Below are 26622 nucleotides of genomic sequence, written 5' to 3' on the forward strand. Positions count from 1 at the left end.
AGAAGCATTAACTGGCTCAATAATGCCTGCTTCCAGCAGGTGGCGCAGTTCTGCAGTAACACCATCACGAAGGGCCAGGGGGACTCGACGGAGGGGCTGAATCACTGAAGTGACAGATGGATCAAGTAGGGGTTGGTGATTAAATGTGGAGAGGCAGCCTACGCCCTCGAACAGGGCCGCATACTGCTGCTGCCATGGCGAGCTGACGGTCAAAATGGCAGATCCAGTCGTATCCAGGAGAGAGAATCCAAGGGCAGTAAAAAGGTCAAGGCCCAGTAAGTTGGCACCATGGTGTGAGACGTGAAAGGGAAAGTCTGGGACTAGTTTAGAGCCATAGCGGACAGATAACCCGATGGAGCCTATCATGTTAATTTTGGAACTGCCATAGCCACATAGAGCAGGAACAGCCTTAGAAAGTGGCACATGGGAAAAAAACTGCCGTACAGTAGCTAGGTTTAACAGGGAGACTGCAGCCCCAGTATCCAATAAGAGGGGAAGGCAGACATTGTCCAGCTCAACCGTACAGGTTTTAAAAGACTGGAGCTTGGAGCTGACGGTGTGAATAGTTGTAGAAGCAGGTGGAGGGGCAGTGGGAAGTGACAGCGCTGTAGAATTTGCAGGGGTCGAACGGCATACTTTGGCAAAATGGTTAACTTTGCCGCATCGCTGGCACCGTTGCCCATGGGCAGGACAACTCCGGGCCCGAGTAACATGGGAAGATGAGCCACAATTCCCACAGCGTTGCCTTTGTTGCGATCGCGGTGACTGAGTATAATGCACGTCTGAATCAACTTCAAACGGGACAGCACTATCAGGTGGTTGTGATTTAGATATTTGTTGCGCAGGGAGCGAGGTGACAGCGGGGTAAGCTAACTGAGACGTAAACTCCGCTGCTGTTTCTATTTGAAACGCAACTTGTATAGCGCTAGCGAGAGAGAGATCATCTGCTGCCGTCAACAGTCGCTCTCTAGCTTTAGGGTTGTTAGAGTGTTCAGCCAGCTGATCACGAATGAATTCATCCTGCATGCCACCAAATTTACAAAGGCTGGCTAAACCGCGCAGATTAGCCACGTACTGGTGTACGGACTCACCCGGCTGCTGTCGCCTTTGGCGAAAAAGAATCCGGCGCAGGATGACACTTTGTGGAGCTGCATAGTGAGAACCGAGGAGCGAAACAGCGTTTTCATACGTCTCCGCAGGTCCGAGCGTCCAAAAGATCCGCTGTCCTTCCGTGCTTAAACAGTGAATAAGTATGGCTTTCTTCCGAGCGTCGCTGACGCCGTGCAGTCCTAGGGCATCCAAGTATGTCTGGAACGATTCCAGCCAGCGAGTCCAAGGGACAGGGGGTTCGCCGGGGAGCGCAAGAAAAGGTGAAGGTGGTGGGAGTGCAAGCTCCATCCTCGTCGCCAAAATGTCGCGTATTAAGGAAGACACGAGACAGGTCGTAAGCTGAAGCTGTTCATTTATTTTCCCATCAAACTGCCGCACCATTCCCGCGCACTGTTCTCTTAATATCCCCAAAAAACGTGACGTGTTTTTTGTGCGCGTTCATAACACTGAGCTCTTAGTTAAGTTCTCCCCAAACGAGCTTGATGGGCCGAATGGCCTCCTCTCGTTTGTAAATTTCTTATGTTCTTATGACTTTGAGGAAAAAGAGTGTCACTCCAAAATTCTAACACTTTAGTAACCAAACCACATAAAATTTCAGAATGTCTCTTTCACCTATGTGTAGCCAACCCCTGTGTCTAAGCTTCAGAGCTCAAAAGTTTTACCTAGAAATGTCTATAATGTGATTTTTTACAATTTCTCAGCATGTCTGAAAATAGGTTTTTGTAAAGTATATGTTTAAAGATTTTAACAAAAAATAGAATAATAACATTTTAAGTGGTCTCAGATTATTGGTGCTGAGTTTGTGCTGAATAAAAGCACATGTAACAATGCAGCAGTCTTAGCCCCACCCCAAATGCTCTCATTGATTGAAACGCGTGATGAAGCCCATTCCAAGCCAGTACTGATCAACATCCCTCCCCTCCTGTGACCCATGGTTTGTAGGTGTATTCAGAGCAGAGCATGTGAGCGGAGTGGAGCGGTGAGAATTTCCGCTCCTTGCTCACGAGGCTGTTGGCTCCGCCCGCTCCTCCGCTCTAATTCGCACTAAGCCGCTCCACTCAACACCACTCCTCGCTCCACTAAAATTTCCTCCCGCTCCAGTCAAATCGCTCCACGCTCGCTCCAATTTAAAAGAGGGACAAATAATCTGCATGCCCTACAAAAGTCACCTTAAACCGAAGCCTTATGTCATAAAGAAATATGAGCAACTGCAACATTGCCAGTCAGAACAGAAAATATTTATTTTTAAGCAACATATAGACAACAACAGACAGGTTTGGCAATGGCATTCCACGCAAAAATAGGCTTAAAAATAAAGGAATCAGTGGGCTTAATAGCCTAAATATACATGCACGTTTTAAATTTCTCAATTTTTTTCTGTTGATGCTGCTGCTGCGTCTCTCTATAAAATAAAATTTCACTGACAGCGTTACGTGAAATTTAAAAAATCCTATTAGACCTACTTTGAATGACAAAATGAATTTATTTGATTACCGATCTTTACTTTATAGGCTTTTATATTTTAATTTACTATAGACTTGATATGCTACAACCATATAAAACTTGCTCGTGTTTTGCTTTGGCTTCCGCCTGTTCGTGTAGCACCCTCTCATGTTTCTGAGAAAAGTGATTCCAAAGTGAATCTTTACTCACTGAAACAGTTTCACCACATTATTGTTCTTGCTCTACATTATTGTCATCTATACGTTTGATAAGAATAGTACACTTGTATGATTTATCAGTTTCCTTTGTGAAATACTTTGCGAATTCCATCTCGTTCCAATTTGTGTAACAGTCTTGATAATTGTACAGATGAATTCTGGGTAGATTTGGGCGCGCCTCAGAATCGTAGTGTGAGCGGTATCGGAGCAAAATTGGAGAGACAGAGCGACCGCTCCAGCCTTAATTAAAAAACCGCTTCGCGCTCTGACCAAATTCAGCCGGCTCCGCTCCTCGCTCACGCTCCGCTCCACTCCGCTCACATGCTCTGATTCAGAGCCAGCGAGCAACAGACTTTCAAAATAATACTACTACTAATATAATAAACTGCGTTAATTCGCGATAAAATAATTGTCGGCGTTAATAAAGTACTGCGTTAACGCGATAATAACGCGTTAACTTGCCCAGCACTAGTAATAATACAATTTGATAATACTTTAGTGCTGTTATCAGTCAAATTAAATCAGTATCAAGAAAATCCATCTTTCTACTGCAAAGGAAATGGAAGCGGCTAAAGTGCTATTTAGCTGCATTTACCGAGACATTTTATCATGAATGGATACATTGCATAATGACAAACGCACGTTATAGACTGTTTTAAATGTTGTCAATAGGAAAATATGAAATGTAAAAAGAAATGCAATGATACTTTTGAAATGAAAATGAACTGCCTGTAGGTGGTGCCAAGTGATTGTTTTCATAAATGAATCAAGCGCTGTTCTTTGTGAATAGGCCTGATTCGTTCAAAACACTGAATCAGTCAGTAAAAAGCTCGGCGATGCGAAACCTTTCTGTTGTCATCTTTGGATGGCGGATGTAAATAATTTGTAAATCTGTTCTCATATGTATGTTTTTAATGATTCCTGATGGTTAACAGTACATTACATACATACTTTGTAGAATTGAAACGCACTTTAAACCAAAAAGATGTTCAGAAGAAATGTATTCAAGTTGCTTTTGTGAAAATAATTATTATTACAGTATTATTACTAATCTCATAAAACCAGTTAAGAAAGAAAGAAAATGATATAGGGAAAATGATATACTTATAGCACCATAAAGGTTTTGCTCATTGATTTATTTTCTTTTTCTATGATTTTGAGGTAAAATACAGCTTTTTAAAAAGTAATCTCTGTATGAAAAACAAAAATGAGAAAAGTACCATTACAAAGGCAAATATTATTACCAAGTCTTGAAGCCCCCTATGGTTTTTCATGTAATATCAGATTTTAAAATTGTACCACAAAATATTTGTTTTTAATTCTATTTCATATTTCGTACACAAAATGTGTAATTAGAAATCCCAACGTTTAATGCAGAAATAAACTTGTATTATTTCTTTCAACAGATTGATGCTTCTGTAATACCCTTGATGCCAGAGACAGAGCTAGCCAAGTATATTCCTTGTTATGGAGACAGAGTGGCAACTGTGGCCTTTTGTCGAAGAAATCAGAGTTCCAACGAAAATACAAGCAGGAAAAGTAACTTGTTTGAGAGATTAAGGAAACGAGTATGTACCCCAAATGGAAAAGAAGAACATCGACAAAAGATTTCCAAAAAATATGCTGGAAACACAAATGCCAAGAAGACATCTAAGCGTGTGGAAGTGGGATGGATGAACTTCAATGCAAGAGACAATGACTTCAAACAAGTTCGGTCTGCAAAAGGTGGTGGAACCAGACATGTCTCCATAGATGTGAATTCAAACATGAAGGATGTGCAGCAAATAGCAGAGGGTCTCTTTTTTCCCAATGGTAAATCCAAACATCTAGATCTGAAAAGTTTGGACTGTGAGATTTGAGATTTCGCCCACAGAATAATTGAATCAGAATGTACCGTTGGAGATTTGTATGAAGCAAGTAAGGTTAAAATTCTCAGACTTTATCTGTTCACAAAGTGCATCAATACACAGCAGACTACAGAAAACTCTGTCACAAATCTTGAAGCTCATGTCATGTTGAATGAAAATGCCCAAGATGACAGCCAAGCATCTAGCAGCACTAGCATCAACAAATCTCAAACAATTGACCTCACATTTTCAGAAGACTCTGAAGAGACCAGTTTCATGTTACATGATCCACTTAATATTATTGCCCAGGAAACATCAGTCATACAGATTGATAATCAAATGGAAGTAGAAAACAGAGAGAACCGTTTCCAAGAACAAATGATAGCACTGAGTCAGGAAAGTGATTTAACTGCAGAAAATGTGAACACATTGCAAGTATGGAGCCCAGAGCCATTCAACACCAATTCGACTTCACAAGATGTAGAAGAACAACTGATCTCACCTGATGTGGAAGAGACACCATTTGAGGAATCGTTTGATAATGAGGTCACAATTGGAGGGGGTTCACGTGAGTTTGGAAGCTTGGATGATACAGTTCCAATTGAGGATGTTCCAAAGTCTATTATTTTGGTGCGAAGAGGACAAGTTCTGTGTGATCTGATGCAAGCTTTTAATGACCCAGCAATAATGGACAAAGAGATCAGTATTCGAATGAAACTACCTAATGGGCAGATTGAACAAGGCATTGGATCAGGTGTTTTTCGTGACTCCTTGACAGGATTCTGGAATGAATTCTATTCCAGATGTGCTTTGGGTGCAGATGTCAAAGTCCCATTCCTCAGACATGAATTTCAGAGTAATGAATGGCAAGCTATTGCAAGAGTATTGGTCAAAGGATGGGAAGCAGTCAAGTACTTTCCTGTTCGTCTTTCCCAGCCATTTCTTGAAGAAGCTTTATATGGTACCACATATAGCAGTGTCCTAGGTTCATTTAAACACTACATAGCAAAACATGAGCGAGATGTCATTGAAGAGGCAATGGCAAACTTCAACTCAGCTGATCATGTCTCACTTCTTCATGTTCTTGATTCCAATGATTGTCACCAGCGGCCTACTGAAGAAAATCTACCTCAACTGTTGGAACAGTTAGGTCACAAAGCTCTCATTCAAACCCCTATGTTTGTGATCGAATCCTGGAGACCTGTTCTTAAGGATATTGCTAGTATTTTGCCACCACAAAAGCTAGCAAACATAATACAAGAGTTAAAAACCAACACCTAAGCGTGTGAAGGACATCCTTGTTTTCCCTGAAGTCATGACAGCCCAGCAGAGCTGTGTATCAAGATTCCTGAAAAAGTACATTATGGAATTGGACGACAACACCTTAAAAAACTTCTTACGCTTCTGCACAGGGGCAGATTTGCTCTTTGGGAACAAAATCACAGTGAATTTCATTGAAACAAATGACTTCGAATGTCGCCCACAAGCTCACACATGTGCTTGCTATCTGATGTTACCTTTATACTACGGGACCGTTGAATGCTTGAATCTGATTGGCTGACGAACGTTCTGAGGTGTGCAATTATTTTCAGGGAAACGCACGGCGAACGTAGTTCCAGGCAGCTCTCTTGACCATATTACAGTTCCATATCACTTCGCATAGTTAACTTTCATCACGGAAATTAGCATACAGTACCTATACAGCACACAGGACTAACAAAAACAACAACATGACAGACGATTTTCCGAAAGTAAATTTTAATATTTACGGTGAATATGAAACTTTCAACAACTGGGCTGCAGCAGTATTAGACAGTCCAGATGAAAAACAACATAAACGGAAGCGGACATCAAAGGCAGCCAGCAACAACAAAAGACATAAAACGATCAGCGAAGAACAGCTAGACATACTCGAGGGAGAAAAACACGAAGAAAACACCAAAAAAACAACAGCTAATGACGTTTTGGAACTAGCAAAAGAGTCGTTGGATGAGATGCGGAAGAAATAATCCTACTCACAATAGCGATTTAAGTAGAAAAACCGGACGAATCCCTTGAAATATATCATCTGATCGATGTCTTGAGGTGTGGCAACCGTAGTATAAGCGGAATAATTGACTCCGGACCGTTGAATTATTAGAAAAATAATGCACACCCGACGCTTCGCGTCGTGGCCGCATTACCACCTCGGGTGTGCATTATTTTTCTAATAATTCAACGGCCCGTCGTCAATTATTCCTTACTTAATCTACCAGAACTACCCAGACCTCCACAGTGACTTCAATGCTGTTCTTTTCAGCAGTTCAGTTTGGGTGATGGATGTTCTATAATTTTTGTACTGGTGAGTACTGAAATAAATAATAGTACATATTTTCATGTACAAATGCAGCAAATTTATCAGTTTTCCACCCTGTTATACAAAGTTGATGAGTTACATCATGATTTTCATGAAGCATTGCTTCTATTTGTTCAGTATCAACTAATATTAATAAAAAAATACATATTAATTTGTATATTTATATATGCAAATAATTTATTGTTTACACTGCCCTCCAAAAGTTCTGAAACGCCCTAGAAAAGTTTTGAACAATATTGGCATGAATCCTTTTTAAATTGTGATAATCTTGCACTGATAAGGGACAACACAAACATTGAAAACATATTTTATTACATAAACAGTTTATACATAGAAAATACTTAAATTTTTGATTCATCAAAATATCTATTACAGCTCTGCATAATCTAGGCATCCAAGCTGTCAGTTTATTCAAACATTGACTTGATATATAACTCCAATCATCCTGAAGGATTGCCCAAAGATGATTCACACTATACTTGATGATTCACAAACCACACGTTGCCAGGGGTGTTTCCAAACTTTTGGAGGGCAGTGTATATATGTAAATTCATGTTTCTTTGTAAATTGTATATAATGTTTTTATAGTTGTCTTGTTTATTGCTTTTTCAGGTTGTCATGCAGTAGCTGGAATAGGATTCGGCCTTTCAGACACCACTTTTATCTATAGTGACTCAACCGATGGATGTTCACAAACCATGGTGTAATTTGGACTGAAAATGGATAGTTGTTTCCATTGTTGGAACAGGTTACTATGTTTAGGGTGATTAAATACGCTTCTCATTATATATATATATATATATAATGTATAATGTATATAATGAGAAGCGTATTTAAGTATCTGTGAAGTTTAAGTAGTATTAAGTTAACCACACAGAAGATGGGTGACATTTAAAAAAAGAGATTTGTTTATTATTATTTATTTGTTATTTATTGTTTATTATTATTTATTATTATTTGTATATTATTATTTACTCTTAGGATTGGTAGACAACACATTATTACATTTAAAACAAATAGGTGTGCTATTGCCTATACTAAAATATCCTGTGGAAAAAAAAGCATTTCAGGACCAAATGATATTGCTCTTAGTTAACTGCTGGAGTTGCAAAAAAGTATTTTGTAGTGCTAAGCCATACAGAACAAATACAGTTTAATCAGGGCATTTAATTTAAGCAGAACGTAATGTAAACAGAGTACCTTTAACACAGTCTTTACAAATTCCCTTAGTTATTGTGAGATTTCATTTCAGAAAGTTTTTCCCAGAGAGCTTTGCTTTAAGTTTGATTACTGCTAAACTTGCCTTTGTACAATGAAACAAAAATATCTCAGGATCAGTAAAAAGACATGTTAACTATGGCTAAGAAATGTTTATAGTAGTTATGTATGCTTTCAAAGTTTGGCAAAACTATGTTTTTATGTCACAACAACTGACATAAACAAGTGATGTTCAAGAAATGTTAAGAAATGTTTAAAAATGTTTATGTAGTATTAAAAAAAATCAAATGTTTACTTAAGTATAAAGCATTCAGACATTCTTTTATTGACTGCTTTATTTGATTCAGTCACACTCAATTTTAAAGAAAATGAATGAGAACATGTAGAATAACGTATGTAGAATTATGTAAGACTATTTGGAGTATTTAGAATGAAAAAAATGAAAATTCTGTCATCAGTTTGCTTACCCTCCACTTGTTCTAAACCTGTATGAGATTATTTCTTTTGTCCCTATTGACTTGTATACTATTTCTGTATTTCTTTTCCTGTAAGGAAGTCTAAGGGGACATGAACTCTTGCTTCCTGACCTGCTTACCAACATTTTTCAAAATATGCTTGTTTTTTGTGTTTAACAGAAGAAAAAAAACTCATACATGTTTCAAACAAGTGGAGGGTAAGTAAATGGTGACTGATTTGGAAAAACTTTGATATTTAATACTGCATGCCTGCCGCTGAACAAATTCAAAACTGGTTTCATTTATAATTTATAATTACATGAGTGATTTTAGTTTGCATAAGCAATTACATTTATTTTGTGATAAAGCCACTGAGTAAAATGTAAGATAATGGATCATTTTAAAACTGCTAGACAAATTGCAAATTTTAATACCGTGACTGTCCAATCAATTTAAGGCTGTTGTTCTGTTATCTGGGAACGGATTGCATTTCTGAGTTCAAGATATACCTCTAATGCTTCAAGTCTGTCTTTGGTAAAGGTTAACTGCTGCTCCTCCATGAGGATTGTACACAGATCGAACACCTCTTCATCACAAGGCACTGCTGTCAGGAACATGCACGCCTCGTGGGCTGTTTGTAGATCTTCACTGTTCTGCTCTACAATGAAGTCTTCTGTACCCCACAATTGAGGTGCCATGAACATGACATTTGGGATCCCGCAAGGAGCACTGCAGTTGTCTGAAGGTCGAATCCGGTGTGCATTCCACACAGTAGCAATCTCATTCAATTACTCCTGAAATAAAACAAAAACAGACAACAGTTGTTTAAGTAAGACAAATAACAAAATTGATTCTTTGATGTTTATGACTATATATTTGTATTTTTTGTGATAACTTGACAGTTATCGAATTGTAATGATTGCGAATAATTTCAGTGTATAATTTTGTCTTTTGACATTTTTACTTAAAAAATAAGCTATATTAAAGGAAATTGTTTATGAGCCGTTTTCCCACAATGTCAAAAGTTTTAAGGTATTTTTTGTATGCACAAACACAAATGCTAACTGGATTAATTCAAAAACAGTTTAATTCAGGAAAGAAACATAGTAGTGTTGCTCTGAAATAAACAGCAGCTCTGCTCCAGCTTTTTTAACTACTTAATTTGTAAAACAAGAAAAAAGACAAAATGTGTTCAAAGTGTAACTCACTTTTTTGTCTGTTTAACTTCTGTATAAAATTACAGAGCTCTTTAATTAAATTCTTTCTAGTAACAATAATAATTAAAGACCTCTACAATTGAATTCTTACTAGTAACAATTCCAATTAGAGAGCTCTACAAATGAATTTTTACTAGTCATATGTCTCCACTGACTTCCATTCATTTTTAATTGCAGAGCTCTACAACATTATTTTTACTAGTAGGAATTTCAATTACAAAGCTCTACAATTGAATTCTTACTGGTAACAATTACAATTAGAGAGCTCTCTAAATCAATATTTACTAGTAATAATTCCAATTAGAGAGCTCTCTAATTCAGTTTTACTTGTAACAATTCCGAGTAGAGCTCTCTAATTTAATTATTACTAGTAAAAATGCAATTACAGAGCTCTATAATTAAAATTTTACTAGTAAAAACACACACTTTAAATATATGTTTAATTAATAAATCAACAAATAAATCATGGGGACTGACGAATGTAAATATGCGAGTTAATGCATTATATACCAATACCATTTGGCTTACCTGAATAATATTTCGAAAGCACAGCTGAATCAAAGCTTTATCCAGAAAATCCCCAGAAAACAGTCCCTCGTCTTTCAGCTCTCCAAAAAACTGTATCCAGAATTCAATCCCTTCTTTGCGCATCTGTCCCCACCAACTTTCGATTCTTTGGTTTGCTGAACTGAGACCAGTGATGCAGCTGCGGGGCCCTGCCCGCTCATCACCATCGTTTCATCTGAAGAACACCTGGATGTCACGCATTATCACATTCCCAGGTCGCATCTCACAATTCGTGGACATCCCCCAGTTTGCAGAACACTCTCCACGAAGTAACCAGCAATGACTTCAGGGTTGCTGTTTGTATGTGCTGCCTTGAGCCAGATAATTCGTCGAGAAAATCCGTCTATGCACCCGTTGATACAGATTCCATATGGTGTCAGTTTATCATACGAATCTACGTGCCAAATATAATTGGGACCTTGAGAAAAATATAGCCGACGATGAAGTCGGCGTTTACGACGAAGTGATACACTTTCTGGATCCAGCTCTTTCAGAATGATTCGAACATCCTCTTTTCGTACACTTATACCATTTTCCAGGCATTTTTCCGTGGAGGCGTCCAGGACCGTTCAACTGGTCAATGATGAATTCCAGTACTTCATTCAAGCCAGCAAATTTCCGACGGCAAAGCCCGTTAAACTTAAGAATGCGCTTAAGGTGCCTTTGACTAATAACGTACCCGTGGTTCAATGCAAGAGACCGCACTATGTCTTTATATGACATTCCTAATTTAAAGTAAAACGTTATTTCATCAATCATCTCCATATTTACATCTCATCTCGACCGCTGTTGTTACCGTACGTATGGTCACAGTCAGTGTGTTCATTTAAAAAAGTTGTTCCTTCAATATAAAACTCGTGGCCTCGAGAAATGGATGTCGTTCCCTCGACAAAATGATCTCGTGGCCACGACATAACATTACGTTCCCACGAGTTACTAAGAAGTTCCCAGGACTTCACATCTCGTGGCCACGACATAAGGATGTCGTTCCCTCGACAAAATGATCTCGTGGCCACGACATAATGACGTTCCCACGAGTTTCTATCTCGTGGCCACGACAAACTTAAGTGAACCGAAGGTGTTCCCTCCCGGTCACCGTATGTTAGAGTACAAGTTCAGCATAGATATATTTTCACATAATTTCAATTGAGCTCAAATCATTATTTTTTTAGACAAAATACACTATTCCACATGCTGCCCAATGCTGCCCTTCAAACAGACAACTAAATGCTAAAAACGCCAGGACGCCACACTCCATATGACTAGTAAGCCAATTCTCAAATAACTGTTAATAAATGAACAAAAACAATTTTTAAAGCTTGGTCTCCTATAAACATTAGATCACTTGCACCTGTTTGAAGTTCGTTCATTAAATTTTTAAGTGTCAGAACAAGCCTCCATGCAAAATAGAAACAAGAATATGTAACAGGACGAGGCAAAACATTTATGCTAATGCATTATCTCTAGTTAAAAATGAAGCATTCACATGTTTTGGGCAGCTTGGATCACACACCTTTCCCAAAGCAGCTCACTCAGTTTCTTCCAATATTAGATTCATTTTGCCCATAGAAATGTGTTATTCAGTGGTATAATTTGATGCAACTAAAGAAGTTGCATCAAACAAAAACTGAAGTTTTCTGTGCACGGTGGGCAGACGCGACTTCATTATTGATTATTATTTATTTTATTGACCAGTTGTTGCAGCCCTATATATTAGTATATCAAATTTTCAGAAAAAGTATTTACCACTATCCAGCTGTCTCCTGTATCTAGCTGGAGGTCGTACTGTTCTCCGTGGAGGTTCCTCATCACTCTCCAGGTTTGATGTCACTGTAGCCTGGTTGGCCTTCAGTCTGGCTTCCTCATAGCTATCTGGAAAAGACATGGTAGCTTGTTTTCACCAGAAAGAGAACAGTATTAAAGGATTCCACTTCCAGAATAAACATTTTCTGATAATTTACTCACCCCTGTGTCATTAAAGATTCATGTCTTTCATTCTTGAGTCGCAAAGAAATTAAGTTTTTTTAAGGAAAACATTCCAGGATTTTTCTCCATATAGTGGACTTCAATGGTGCTTAACGGAGATGGAAGTTTTTCCGGTTTTGACCCGGAGTGCACAGAGTACGCATGCCCAACACAGAGCTAGGCAACACGAGAATTTGAGGTTAAAAAGTATTTAATGTTTAATTTCTTTTTAGAAAATTAGAATTGTGTAGAGACCTTTGAAGCTGCATGTTTAACTTTCAATCCATTGTACCTGTTTTGCTTTTTCAAGCCAGTTGGTAGGTACTACGTCCACTGTGTTGTCCTGAGGGAATTTTATCACTGCGTATCTCTGAAAGCAAAAGCATACTGAGGGTTTGGTGCCAAAGGGGCATAAGTGCAATTAAAGTGATCTGCACTTGAAACCCCTTTGGCTCCAAACCCTTGATAAGTGAGATACTGCACATCAAAATATATACACAAGTATATATACACAAGCATTTAGTTCAGTGTCCCCAGTTCCTTATAGCATGCTACCTATATTCCACTCTCACCATTAACATTAGCTGGTATTCTGTTATATACAGTCAAGTCCTAGCATTCAGTCTCCTTGACAGTTTACACTCAATGTTTTCACAATTCAAATAGATAATTCAAATAGATCATTTGAAGAATACACTGACTGCTTTTTGCCACAAAATGAGGTAGGGAGAAGCGTCATGCAGAGGAAAAAATTACCATAAATACTCCATTAAAGTGTACACCTGGGCTCAACAATAAGCATTGACCGATGGCCAGCATGAAAGAAGCTTGGGACAGCTGATGGATACATAGCTTGGTGAGTGCCCTATAAAACAGCTGGTCCACTAGACCTGGCCACCAGAAAAAAATCCTTAGAGTTGAGCCCTGGTACACAATACCAAATCTTCTGAAGCCACATGAGAGTTTTGCTTGAGCAACAGACCAAGACAAGTAAGGAAAAAAAATAAACCCAAACAAAACCAAGGTGTTTATTAAATGATTTTGATGCACAATATGGAGGCAAAGAATCCCCCAACACAATGCAACTGACCTCCACCTTGAGGTTATTTTCCTCTACAAACCTAAACCAAATATTGGTTTGGTTATTATTAGCTAAAATATCAACCATGCTATTGCTGTTCACTTCAAGAATAAAAATTTCCTGTTAATTTACCCACCTCCATGTCATCCAAGATGTTCATGTCTTTCTGCAGTCAAAATGAAATTAAGTTTTTTGAGGAAAACATTTCAGGATTTTTCTCCATATAATGGACTCAGTAAATGGACTTAATGAACTTTAAAGTTAAAATTGCAGTTTCAGTGCAGCTTCAAAGGGCTCTAAACGATCCTAGCCGAGGAATATACACTTTTTAAACACAAATGCTCATCTTGCTCTAGTTCTGTGAGTCGTTATTAGGTGACGTTGGAAAAGTCACGTGTGACATAGGCGTTTAGTGTGTTTACAAAACGAACATGCAAAAAAAGGTCAATTGCTCTTTACAAAAAAGGTAAAACAACGATGTCAGGTGATATTAAAGGAGAAAATGAGTTTTTAACCGAAGTGCACAGACAAAGATCTAATCACACATGACCTTTCCAACAGAATTACGTAATGGTTGAAGATGCGCATGCACATTGTAGAGCTAGAGCAAGCCGAGCATTTGTGGTTAAAAAGTGTGTGTGTGTGTGTGTGTGTGTGTGTGTGTGTGTGTGTGTGTGTGTATATATATATATATATATATATATATATATATATATATATATATACATACACTCACCTAAAGGATTATTAGGAACACCTGTTCAATTTCTCATTAATGCAATTATCTAATCAACCAATCACATGGCAGTTGCTTCAATGCATTTAGGGGTGTGGTCCTGGTCAAGACAATCTCCTGAACTCCAAACTGAATGTCAGAATGGGAAAGAAATGTGATTTAAGCAATTTTGAGCGTGGAATGGTTGTTGGTGCCAGACAGGCCGGTCTGAGTATTTCACAATCTGCTCAGTTACTGGGATTTTCACGCACAACCATTTCTAGGGTTTACAAAGAATGGTGTGCAAAGGGAAAAACATCCAGTATGCGGCAGTCCTGTGGGCGAAAATGCCTTGTTGATGCTAGAGGTCAGAGGAGAATGGACTGACTGAAATAACCACTCGTTACAACCGAGGTATGCAGCAAAGCATTTGTGAAGCCACAACACGCACAGCCTTGAGGCGGATGGGCTACAACAGCAGAAGACCCCACCGGGTACCACTCATCTCCACTACAAATAGGAAAAAGAGGCTACAATTTGCACGAGCTCACCAAAATTGGACAGTTGAAAACTTGAAAAATGTTGCCTGGTCTGATGAGTCTCGATTTCTGTTGAGACATTCAAATGGTAGAGTCAGAATTTGGCGTAAACAGAATGAGAACATGGATCCATCATGCCTTGTTACCACTGTGCAGGCTGGTGGTGGTGGTGTAATGGTGTGGGGGATGTTTTCTTGGCACACTTTAGGCCCCTTAGTGCCAATTGGGCATCGTTTAAATGCCACGGCCTACCTGAGCATTGTTTCTGACCATGTCCATCCCTTTATGACCACCATGTACCCTTCCTCTGATGGCTACTTCCAGCAGGATAATGCACCATGTCACAAAGCTCGAATCATTTCAAATTGGTTTCTTGAACATGACAATGAGTTCACTGTACTAAAATAGCCCCCACAGTCACCAGATCTCAACCCAATAGAGCATCTTTGGGATGTGGTGGAACGGGAGCTTCGTGCCCTGGATGTGCATCCCACAAATCTCCATCAACTGCAAGATGCTATCCTATCAATATGGGCCAACATTTCTAAAGAATGCTTTCAGCACCTTGTTGAATCAATGCCACGTAGAATTAAGGCAGTTCTGAAGGCGAAAGGGGGTCAAACACCGTATTAGTATGGTGTTCCTAATAATCCTTTAGGTGAGTGTATATATATATATATATATTAGTGCTGGGCAACGATTAAAATCTTTAATCGCAATTAATCGCATAAGAACATAAGAACATAAGAACTATACAAACGAGAGGAGGCCATTCGGCCCATCGAGCTCGCTTGGGGAGAACTTAACTAATAGCTCAGAGTTGTTAAAATCTTATCTAGCTCTGATTTAAAGGAACCCAAGGATTCAGCTTGCACTACGTTATCAGGAAGACTATTCCATACTCTGACTACACGCTGTGTAAAGAAGTGCTTCCTTAAATCCAGTTTGAAATGTTCTCCCGCTAATTTCCACCTATGGCCACGAGTTCTTGTATTTGAACTAATGCTGAAGTAACTATTCGGTTGAACAGCATCCAAACCTGTTAGAATCTTATAGACCTGGATCATGTCCCCCCTCAGTCTCCTTTGCTTGAGGCTGAACAGATTTAGCTCAAATAACCTTTCCTCGTATGACATTCCTCTAAGACCAGGAATCATTCTTGTGGCCCTACGCTGCACCTTTTCTAAGGCCGCTATGTCCTTTTTAAGATATGGTGACCAAACCTGTACACAATATTCTAGGTGAGGTCTCACCAAGGAATTGTATAATCTTAGCATTACCTCCCTTGACTTAAACTCCACACACCTGGAGATGTACCCCAACATCCTATTGGCCTTTTTTATTGCTTCCCCACACTGGCGAGAATGAGACATGGAAGCATCAACATACACACCAAGGTCTTTCTCATAATCAGCTACCTTTATTTCAGTAGGTCCCATAAAATACCTGTACTTTATATTTCTGCTCCCTACATGGAGTACCTTACATTTGTCTATGTTAAATTTCATCTGCCAGGTGTCAGCCCAGTCACTAATTAAATTAAGATCCCGCTGTAGCTGCTGAGCCGCTAGTTCAGTATCTGCTACACCACCCACCTTGGTGTCATCTGCAAATTTCACCAGTTTACTGTATATATTGGTGTCTATATCATTTATGTAAATTAGGAACAAAAGTGGTCCTAAAATTGAACCCTGCGGTACCCCACTATGAACGCAGGCCCACTGTGACATCGAGCCTCTTATAACTACTCGCTGCTTCCTATCCGTTAACCAGTTATCAATCCAAGTCGCTACAGTTCCTAAAATACCTGTCGCTTTGAGTTTAAGTGAGAGCCTCTTGTGGGGAACAACATCAAAAGCCTTTTGGAAATCTAAATAGATGACATCATAGGCCTTCTTATCATCAACTTCCTGAGTAGCTTCCTCAAAAAACTCCAACAGATTTGTTAAACAGGATCTACCTCTCCTAAATCCATGCTGGCTATCCCTCAAAATGTTATTTGAGTCCAGGTAATCTACCATTTTCTCTTTGATTATAGCCTCCATAACTTTACCAGTTATACAAGTTAGACTGATTGGCCTATAGTTTGACAAATTACTTCTATCCCCTTTTTTGAAAATGGGCGTTATGTTGGCATGCTTCCAATCAGAAGGTACCACACCTTCAGATAAGGATTTTTGAAACAGTAATGTTAAGGGTCGGCAAATAATATCCCTCATCTCTTTTAACACTATAGGTAAGATGCCATCAGGGCCCTGTGATTTATTTATTTTGAGCTTAGCTAGGCTTTGCAAAACATCAAATCATGATTTTCTGTGATTAATCGTGATTAATTGCAATTTTATGTGCAAAATTTAATAATGAATTCAAAAGTAGTGTTTTGTGCACTTTATTTTAAAAGCACTGCTATATGAACAAAAGTGCAATAACATTTGGTTTACAAACACTTGAAATAAATAAGGTGCTTTTTAACAGCAGTATTCCCCTTACACAGTAGCAATTAAAATAGTTCTTGTAAATCTCAAACATTAATGTAACAATTCATTATACCAGGGCATTAACATTTTATCTAGTTTGTTACAGAAAAACAAGTTACCCTCAGAGTCCAGAACCACAATCATAACATTAGAACGGTTACCTTCCAAGCAACAGCAAGCTAACATTTATAAATCTGTTTTCTTTTCTTTTGCTTTCTTTTTTCTGAACAGGTACCATTACAAACATTTTTCTTTTATCAGGGACCAGCATGAACAGTTATGTTCGGTAGCACATACCTGTTAGAGTGAGTTGAAGTAGTCTAGCACAAAAAAAAGTTGACAGCTGGAATTAACTGTGCAGAGAACTTTTAGTCTTTGAAGTCCATGTTTGTACTGGATTTCCTTTGGAGAGTCCCAGTCAAAAAAAAAAGGGATGCAGGTTGAGTCGTTACACAATGAAAATTAATTGCATTTATCCATTCCTCCGACTTTACATTTTTTTTCTCCTTTGCACCAATCCAGTTGCTAAGACACACAAGTTCATTTACATTTTCAGAAGATAAAGAAACTCTCTTCTTCTGTACAATATGACCAGCAAGAGAAAACAACCTTTCACAGGGTACGGATGTTGCAGGTGTGGCCAAGTACTTCTGTGCAATGCAGGCCAGCTTGCTGTGTGAGCCTGCATGTTTGGACCACCACTCTAAAGGACAGGCCTCTGTACTGATGGTGGGCTCCGCTCTGTATCGACGCACACTGTTCTCAACTGAGTCTTCCTCCTGTTCAGAATCTGACTCTGATGAAGCAGCCAATAGGGCTAACTTTTTTGTTGGTGGCTCTGATGCTGTTGCTTCCACAGGTTTCTCTGCAACAACCCTCTGTTCCTTGAGTATGTTGATGACTGAGGCCCACACCTCACCCCTCTCAGCTGTGTATACACTTGAGGCCCTTGAATCTTGGGTCCAATGCGGTAGCAATCTTAAGATATGCAATGTTGGCATTTTCCTTGCGTTTCTCCAGGTCTGTTCTAAATGCAGATTTGAATTTGACCACATAGGCAGGGTCTTCATCGGAGCTCTCCATCATCCGAGAGAGATGGCAGAAAGCAGGCAGAACAACAGAGCATGAAACATACTTTTCTCCTCCAAGAAGTTCAGTCACATACCTGCAAAAGAAAAAAAAAATTCAAACCGCTTTCAGTCTAAATGTATGCATTCACTTACTTATTTACACAAAAAATGTCTCTACATATTCATGCTATATTTACAAACACACACGCACACACACACACACACACACACACACAATTTCTCTCTCTCTCTCACACACACATACTCAGATAGGATAGTGAGTAATATACTGTATGATGTGAAATATACCTGCAGGGCTCCAGGAGCATTTCCAACTTCTGCAGTTTGTCCATTTCAGCTCGAGTTGGCATGGCAAGCTTTGTGTTGTGTGTGGTGAGGACATCCCTCAGTGGCTGTTCATTTCTGCGGATGTTTTTTATTATGTTCAGAGTCGAATTCCATCTGGTTGGAACGTCTTGAATAAGCATCTCCTTCTTTTGTCCATGTTCAATTTGCTGATGTTCTAATTCTGCAGCACTAGCTGGACTGTGTTTAAAGTGGCCCACAACTTTTCTGCATTTGGCCAGGATGTTGTCAAACGCAATGTTCTGCAGAGAGACTGTGACAGAACGCTGGAGACTGTGCGCAACACAGGGGATGTGTTCAAAAGGCAGATGTCTTGCAGCAGCGATCATATTTCTTGCGCTATCTGTACTAAGTGTGCTGACTTTATTTGAAATGTTCCACTGCTGTACAACATGGATAAAATGTTGGATAAAATGTCTCTCTTCTATTTTTAGTACAGTAAGAGCATGTGAATGCAGCTCCCACTGTTCATCAATATAATGCACTGTGACACCAAGGTAATTATCGTTACCTAGCGAAGTCCAGTAGTCTCCAGTGAGAGCAACAGTTAGTGCACGTTGTAACGCCGTCGCTTTTGTAGTCCTCTCCGTTTCATACAACTCATGTATTCTTCTTGCGACGGTGCGTCTTGAGGGAGGCTCATACGTGCCGTCATTCGTTCCAATCCTAAGAACGTTCCTCAGACCGACATCTTCCACAATACTAATCGGCCTGCAGTTTGTAGCTATCCACTTCGCTATGGCATTTGTTAGCTTGTCTTGCTTTTGTTTATCTATACTTCTCCCACACGCTGCATCCAACGTAGTCTGCTGAAGCCTCCCTCCACTTTTTGTTTGGGTGGGTGATTTGCTGGCATCAATGGTGTGTATTGCATTTAAGTGATACTTTAGACTCAAAGTACTCCGATGATAAGAAAATTCACCTTTGCAGTGGTTACAAATAACTTTGGTTCTATCAACTCCACCGTCTGGAAGAGATTTTAAACGAAAATGGCCATTTAAGATTTCGGTACCTTTCTCCATTTTTTTTCTTGCAGCGGTTCAGGTGAGCGCTGCAGCAGTCTTAGCCCCACCCCAAATGCTCTCATTGATTGAAACGCATGATGAAGCCCATCCCAAGCCAGTACTGATCAACATCCCTCCCCTCCTGTGACCTATGGTTTGTAGGTGTATTCAGAGCCAGTGTTACGTGCTGTAAGTGTTACGTGCCGTAAGTTCAGCCTACAGGACATCTTGCCCACTCGCCCATTGGTCAACCGCTGCCTCGACTCCGCCTTCTGGACATGACCCCGCCTCCCTAGCCTTCGGAGCAGTTTCCGGTTCGTCGGCTGAAGAGCCTGCAGCTCCGTCACATCGTCTGTCCGCTGCTTGCTTCTCGCCTGCTAGCTCGCTCTTGATTCGCTTTGCCTTTGGTTTGACTGTTTTGGTTCTTGATTTCCGATTTTCGCCTCATCCCTTATTGTACCTTCGCCCTGGTTTTGACTGTCTGCTTGGTTTTGAACTTTCGATTGTACTCCAACTTCGCCTCTTTGATCTCCCCTCTGGATACCTTCGCTTCAGCTGTGTGTTTGCGTGTTTCACTAGGTGTGTGTAAGGAGTGTCTGCCTTTTTGTTTCTTCGTCAACGTGGGGATTACTGTTTGTTTGTTTAGGGAGATAGGCTTAGGCATTGTTTTGTTTCACCTTGTGTTCACTTAGGATTAGCTTAGCTTGGGGTTATATTCGGTAGATGTGTTTTTGTTTGTTTCTTTGGCCTCTATCACTCCTGACGTTCGTTACACCTAGTGTTTGTAAAGTGTCTGTGAAAAACCTCACCTCCCTTTCACTTTGTTAGGCTCCAACCCTAGACTGGAGCGTAACACCAGTGAGCAACGGACTTTCAAAATAATACTACTACTAATATTAAAAACTGCGTTAATTCGCGATAAAATAATTGTCGGTATTAATAAAGTACTGTGTTAACGCGATAATAACGCGTTAACTTGCCCAGCACTAATATATATATATATATTTTTATTTTTTATTTTTATTTTTTTAATTTAAGAAAGTGACTGTTTTTTTGCTGGTTAAGACCCTTATTCCTTGGCTGGGATTGTGTAGAGCTCTTTGAAGCTGCATTGAAACTGCAATTTTAACCTTCAAATCGTTGGCCACCACTGAAGTCCACTATATCCTGGGGACAGAAAAATCCTAGAATGTTTTCCTCAAAAACCTCAATTTCTTTTTGGCTGAAGAAAGAAAGACATGAACATCTTGGATGACATGGGGGGAGCAAATTATCAGAAAATATTTATTCTGGAAGTGAACTTCTTTAAATCTCTCTCAAGCACTAATATGGTGAACCTGGCAACAGCACTGCTTAAATACCCTATGCGCATCCTTCAAAAACTGAATTTTGCATTCTACAGAAGAAAAGAGTTATACAGGTTTGGAACATCATAAGGGGTGAGTAAATAAGCTTTTTAATTTCTAGGCAAAAGATTCCCTTAACAATTTTGTGGAAAAAAAACAGTTATTTGCTGATACTAAATGTAAAATCAGTTTTCAGTTGTATTATCTAATGTATAAAGGGTGGTGGAAAAGAGATTCAGATAACTGCTCAAAATGAATGGAGCACTGTTAGGACAATATTGACATCATCCTCTGCATCAATTAAAAATGCCCTTCTGACCAATAGCCTCTGAGACAAATGTTTCATTCTTGTGTGCCTCACTTGGGCCTTGTAAACACCAATTAACCTGGAGTCACAAGTGCATGAAAAGTGGCTCAAGGTTGTCATAAACACGACAACGCACCATTTTATCCACTTCCCCTGTAGCATCTACCACAGAAATGACCTCACAGCACTGTAAGTCACTGAGAAAAAAGACATTGTTCGGTTTTTGTATTTTCACCACAGCTGCAGGCTTGTTACTCAGTTCCTCTCTGTGCTTGTCAATTTCACCAAGACGTTTTATAATTTGTGACAGAGGGTTTCTACCTGAGCGTACTTACCTCTTCAGCTGGTGCAGGTAATTTTCAAAGGGAAAACTGCTACACTCATCTAGCCCACAGTACGCATGTGCATCAGAAGAAAGATGAAGCATAGAGTGCACATTGTACACAAGGAACTCATCCCCATACAACTTTCTGCCGTCCTCTACAAAGTGAACCGACATATCTGATGCAAAACAGCTGTACTGTTTCACTAGATGTGGGCACACTAGGATGGCCAATGCCACATTGAACAGCATAAAATGCTCATAGAGATCTTCAGAGAGAACCCCTTTCAGCACAAGTTTGCCTGTATAAAGCACAAACTGTCGCAGTTCAATAGCTTTCCACCGGTCAATGTCTTCTAGGCCACGTGGCTTCCTTGCAAAAAGGTCTGGCATGAATGGTCTCAAACCAAGAAGCCTGGAACTGATCTCCCTTACTTGGCCAGAAGATAATCTAGTACTGAGCCTTCCGCGCAACCACAAAACAATTAGTTTTCGCATCACTCCAAGACAGCACTGATGCATGTAATCCGCAGGAAACTGCTGAATCATGTCTATTGGAAGCATGCAAAAAGGAGACACCCCAAATGACCGGTGGTGCTCCTCCTGAAGCTGCTGACGGAAAGACGCATCTGTTCTCAGAGTAACATTTTTCATCTCTGGGTATATAACCCGCCTGCCATCCCAGAAGCCTTTCTGTGTGCACTTGTCACAACCAAAATAGCCTGAATACTGCTTTGTGCATTTAACAAGAGCTTTCGCAGGTGCATCACAACTGATACAGCGCAGACAAACTCCTAAATGACCTCTGTGAGTCTGTAATCCATTCAGTAAAATGTCCCTAAGGTCCTGTACTACATCTGTCAAAAAATCAAGATCTGTAGGCTTTGAGACACCAAAACAGAGAGCAAGAGGAAAGACAGTGGAAGGAGCCAAATTAATTTTGCACAAAACTGGCCACAGTGACTGACTGCTACCTTTGAAAAGTGGCAAGCCATCAATATTCAAGGAAATGTCCAGACAATCTAACTGGGAGACAATATCACCAGGGTACACATTTAAATACCTTCACAGCTGTTCTTTGCATCCAAAGTAGAAGTATTGCATCCCAGATTTCATTTCTAAGTTCACATTTTCACAAGTTTCAAGCAATGTTCTAGCAGTTCTTGGGAGCCCTGAGTGATGTTCACCAAGAATTTTAAGAAGGCCATCCACTGCATTGTGTTTAACCTGAAATTCATTGGCCCACTCTGCAAGTCTAACTCCTAAAGAAGGCCTGTCATCCAAGTCTGATTCATCAGAATCAGAATCATAATTTGCATGAGCCCCATGCATTTCAACATCACACTCAAATTGACTCTGTGGTCCCTCAACGGGCTGTGCATGTTGGAGGGGCTCACTAAAGCTTTCCAGGCTAGTAGAGCTGGTGTGTATCTCTATGTTGTCTACATGCAACAAATCTGCTTTCTGCTGATCTCTTTTCACTCTTTTCCAGAGTGTGTTTTGCAGACATTGTTAATCACCTCCCTCACAAAAAGAAACAAAGAAGTTAACAGCATACCATGTCAGACTCCATTTGCACTCCTGTGTTCCTGTGGATGAGAATAAAGAGAAATTGTAAACATACAGTACAGTTTTGAATGCTCTTTGTGTCAATGTCATTACACTTAATAGATATATGATATGACAAATGCAATAAAGACAAAAATTAAATAATTAAAAATCATTCGAAAACCTAACAGTACCACTCAAATTGGAACACATTATCAAAAGATTACCACTGTGAATCGGGCTAATGTAAGGAGATAGTTTTGAACACTGGCTAGTTAATGTACTTGCTCAAATGTACTGGTCAATCGCAAAGGTAGTGTGGGTAGATCGTATGGCATAAAAAAATAGAGGATGGATGACGCGTTCAACCGCGCCAGCTGCTGCAAGCTACCGAATCACCTAGTTAGCCTCCAATTTATTTCTACTAAACTTAAGAAAGGGTATAAAAATGAATGGGGGAGCTGGACCAAGTAAGAAGCCTCTAGCACACGAGAGGGTCATACGAGCAGGTCATGACAGTTATGGACATACTTTTTGTTACACTTTTGTATTTGTCTGGAGAATACTTGATTCAAAATAAAAATTATTCACCACGTTAATCTACATCCATCCAAAGTTTTTATTTTTTACCTTATTGCACTTTATTTTGCTTGATTTATGGGACATACTTGACTACACTAGATTTTGTTTACAGTTCCCAATAAAATATGATAAAATGTTAATTAAATTTGCCTTTTTTAATCCGTTGAAATGTAAAGGATTGTGTGAAATTTCATCATTTCGACTACTATCCCCAGTATCGAACTGAATCGAATCGTATCGTGTCGGATCGTATCGTGGGAATTTCTAAGGTATCTAAAAAAACTCGAACCGTTGGCTTAAATTCTTAATAAGATGCACATTATAACAATTATCTACACGGCTAATCTCTACTTTACGCCTCGTGAAATGGCGCGAAGAGTCCTGATAAATGAACATCGTAAGAAAACTAAGGATACCTATCTAAATGTATGGCATATTGCAGACGATTGTCATATACAATATACCATAGATTTAGATTGGTATCCAGAGACAGAAAGCTTTGAAGTAATCAAAGATATTTTCAAAACCAACAGGACCTACCATCAAGTGATCGAACCACCGCGAACCCACACAAAATGGCGGCAAGTTTTTAGTTTCTGAGATTTTCCAGAGATGTCGGTTTCATTGGGCGGAGCTTATCCTGGATATGCGCATGGAGTGGATTATTATTATTTAATTTATTTATTTAAAGGATAAATGCCTAAATAGTTTTTTTGTCGTTTCGTAACAGTTTATAATGTTTTATTTTATTTTTTATAATTGTTATTTTGTGCACCTCTCCGGGAGCCGACACCTTATCGTGGTGGAGGGGTTTGCGTGTTCCAATGATCCCAGGAGCTAAGTTGCCCGGGGCTTTATGCCCCTGGTAGGGTCACCCAAGGCAAACAGGTCCTGGGTGAGGAACCAGACAAAGTGCGGCTCGTCAGACCCTTATGATGAACACAAACATGGATTCACGATTTCCCTTGCCCGGACGCGGGTCACCGGGGCCCCCTCCTGGAGCCAGGCCTGGGAGTGGGGCTCGATGGCGAGCGCCTGGTGGCCAGGCCTACACCCATGGGGCCTGGTCGGGCACAGCCCGAACAAGGCACGTGGGTCCCCCCTCCAATGGGCTCACCACCTGTAGGAGGGGCCATAAGGGTCGGGTGCGTTGTGAGCTGGGCAGTGGCCAAAGGCTGGGACCTTGGTGGTCTGATCCTCAGCTGCAGAAGCTAGCTCTAGGGACATGGAATGTCACCTCTCTGGTGGGGAAGGAGCCTGAGCTGGTGCGCGAGGCTGCGAAGTTCCTACTAGATATAGTTGGGCTCGCCTCGATGCACAGCTTGGGCTCTGGAACCAGTCTCCTCGAAGGGGGTTGGACCCTCTTCCACTCTGGAGTTGCTCACGGGGAGAGGCGCCGAGCTGGGGTGGGCATACTTATTGCTCCCTGGCTGGGCGCCTGTACATTGGGGTTTACTGCAGTAGACGAGAGGGTAGCCTCCCTTCGCCTTCGAGTGGGGGGACGGGTCCTGACTGTTGTTTGCACTTATGCGCTAAACGGCAGCTCAGAATACCCACCCTTTTTGGAGTCCTTGGAAGGGGTGTTGGAGAGCGCTCCCCCCGGGGACTCTCTTGTTCTGCTGGGGGACTTCAATGCCCACGTGGGCAATGACAGTGAGACCTGGAGTGGCGTGATTGGGAGGAACGGCCCCCCCGATTTGAACCCGAGTGGTGTTCTGTTGTTGGACTTCTGTGCTCCTCACGGATTGTCCATAATGAACACCATGTTCAAGCATAAGGGTGTTCATATGTGCACTTGGCACCAGGACACCCTAGGCCGCAGTTCGATGATCGACTTTGTAGTCGTGTCATCGGACTTGCGGCCGCATGTCTTGGACACTTGGGTGAAGAGAGGGGCGGAGCTGTCAACTGATCACTACCTGGTGGTGGGTTGGCTCCGCTGGTGGGGGAGGAAGCCGGCCAGGCCTGGCAGGCCCAAGCGTATAGTGAGGGTCTGTTGGGAACGTCTGGCGGAATCCCCTGTCAGAGGGAGTTTCAACTCCTACCTCCGGCAGAACTTCTCCCATGTTCCGGGGGAGGCGGGGGACATAGAGTCCGAATGGGCCATGTTCCGCGCCTCCATTGTGGAGGTGGCTGACCGGAGCTGTGGCCGTAAGGTGGTCGGTGCTTGTCGCGGCGGCAATCCCTGAACCCGCTGGTGGACACCGGTGGTGAGGGATGCCGTCAAGCTGAAGAAGGAGTTCTATCGGGCCTTTTTGGCCTGTGGGACTCCGGAAGCAGCTGACGAGTACCGGCAGGCTAAGCGGAACGCGGCTTCGGCGGTCACTGAGGCAAAAACTCGGGTATGGGAGGAGTTTGGCTAGGCCATGGAGAATGACTTCCAGACGGCTTCGAGGAGATTCTGGTCCACCATCCGGCGTCTCAGGGCGGGAAAGCGGTGCAGCATCAACACTGTTTATGGTGGGGATGGTGCGCTGCTGACCTCAGCTCGGGACATTGTGGGTCGGTGGAAGGAATACTTCGAAGACCACCTCAATCCCACCGACACGCCTTCCAATGAGGAAGCAGAGTCTGGGGACTTGGAGGTGGACTTACCTATCTCTGGGGCAGAGGTTGCTGAGGTGGTTAAAAAGCTCCTTGGTGGCCGGGCCCCGGGGGAGGATGAGATCCGCCCGGAGTTCCTCAAGGCTCTGGATGTTGCGGGGCTGTCTTGGTTGACACGCATTTGCGGCATCGTGTGGACATCGGGGGCGGTGCCTCTGGATTGGCAGACCGGGGTGGTGGTCCCCATCTTTAAGAAGGGAGACTGGAGGGTGTGCTCCAACTATAGGGGGATCACACTCCTCAGCCTCCCTGGTAAGGTCTATTC

The 26622-nt window shown here is 41.0% G+C and overlaps 1 long non-coding RNA gene and 1 pseudogene across 1 annotated transcript in view; both read right to left on the reverse strand.

Annotated features, from left to right (window-relative positions):
- LOC111841224 (uncharacterized) overlaps window positions 1-24458 on the reverse strand; it is a 35326-nt gene extending 10868 nt beyond the window's left edge. Inside the window, exon 1 of the long non-coding RNA XR_011983605.1 lies at window positions 24294-24458. This is a non-coding gene — a long non-coding RNA (uncharacterized lncRNA). The remainder of the gene's footprint in view (window positions 1-24293) is intronic.
- Window positions 17524-19666, reverse strand: LOC140579686 (E3 SUMO-protein ligase ZBED1-like; annotated as a pseudogene).
- Window positions 24459-26622: the final 2164 nt, after the last annotated feature.

Source organism: Paramormyrops kingsleyae, chromosome 18 (genome assembly GCF_048594095.1).
Source record: "Paramormyrops kingsleyae isolate MSU_618 chromosome 18, PKINGS_0.4, whole genome shotgun sequence".
NCBI classification, from domain to species: domain Eukaryota; kingdom Metazoa; phylum Chordata; class Actinopteri; order Osteoglossiformes; family Mormyridae; genus Paramormyrops; species Paramormyrops kingsleyae.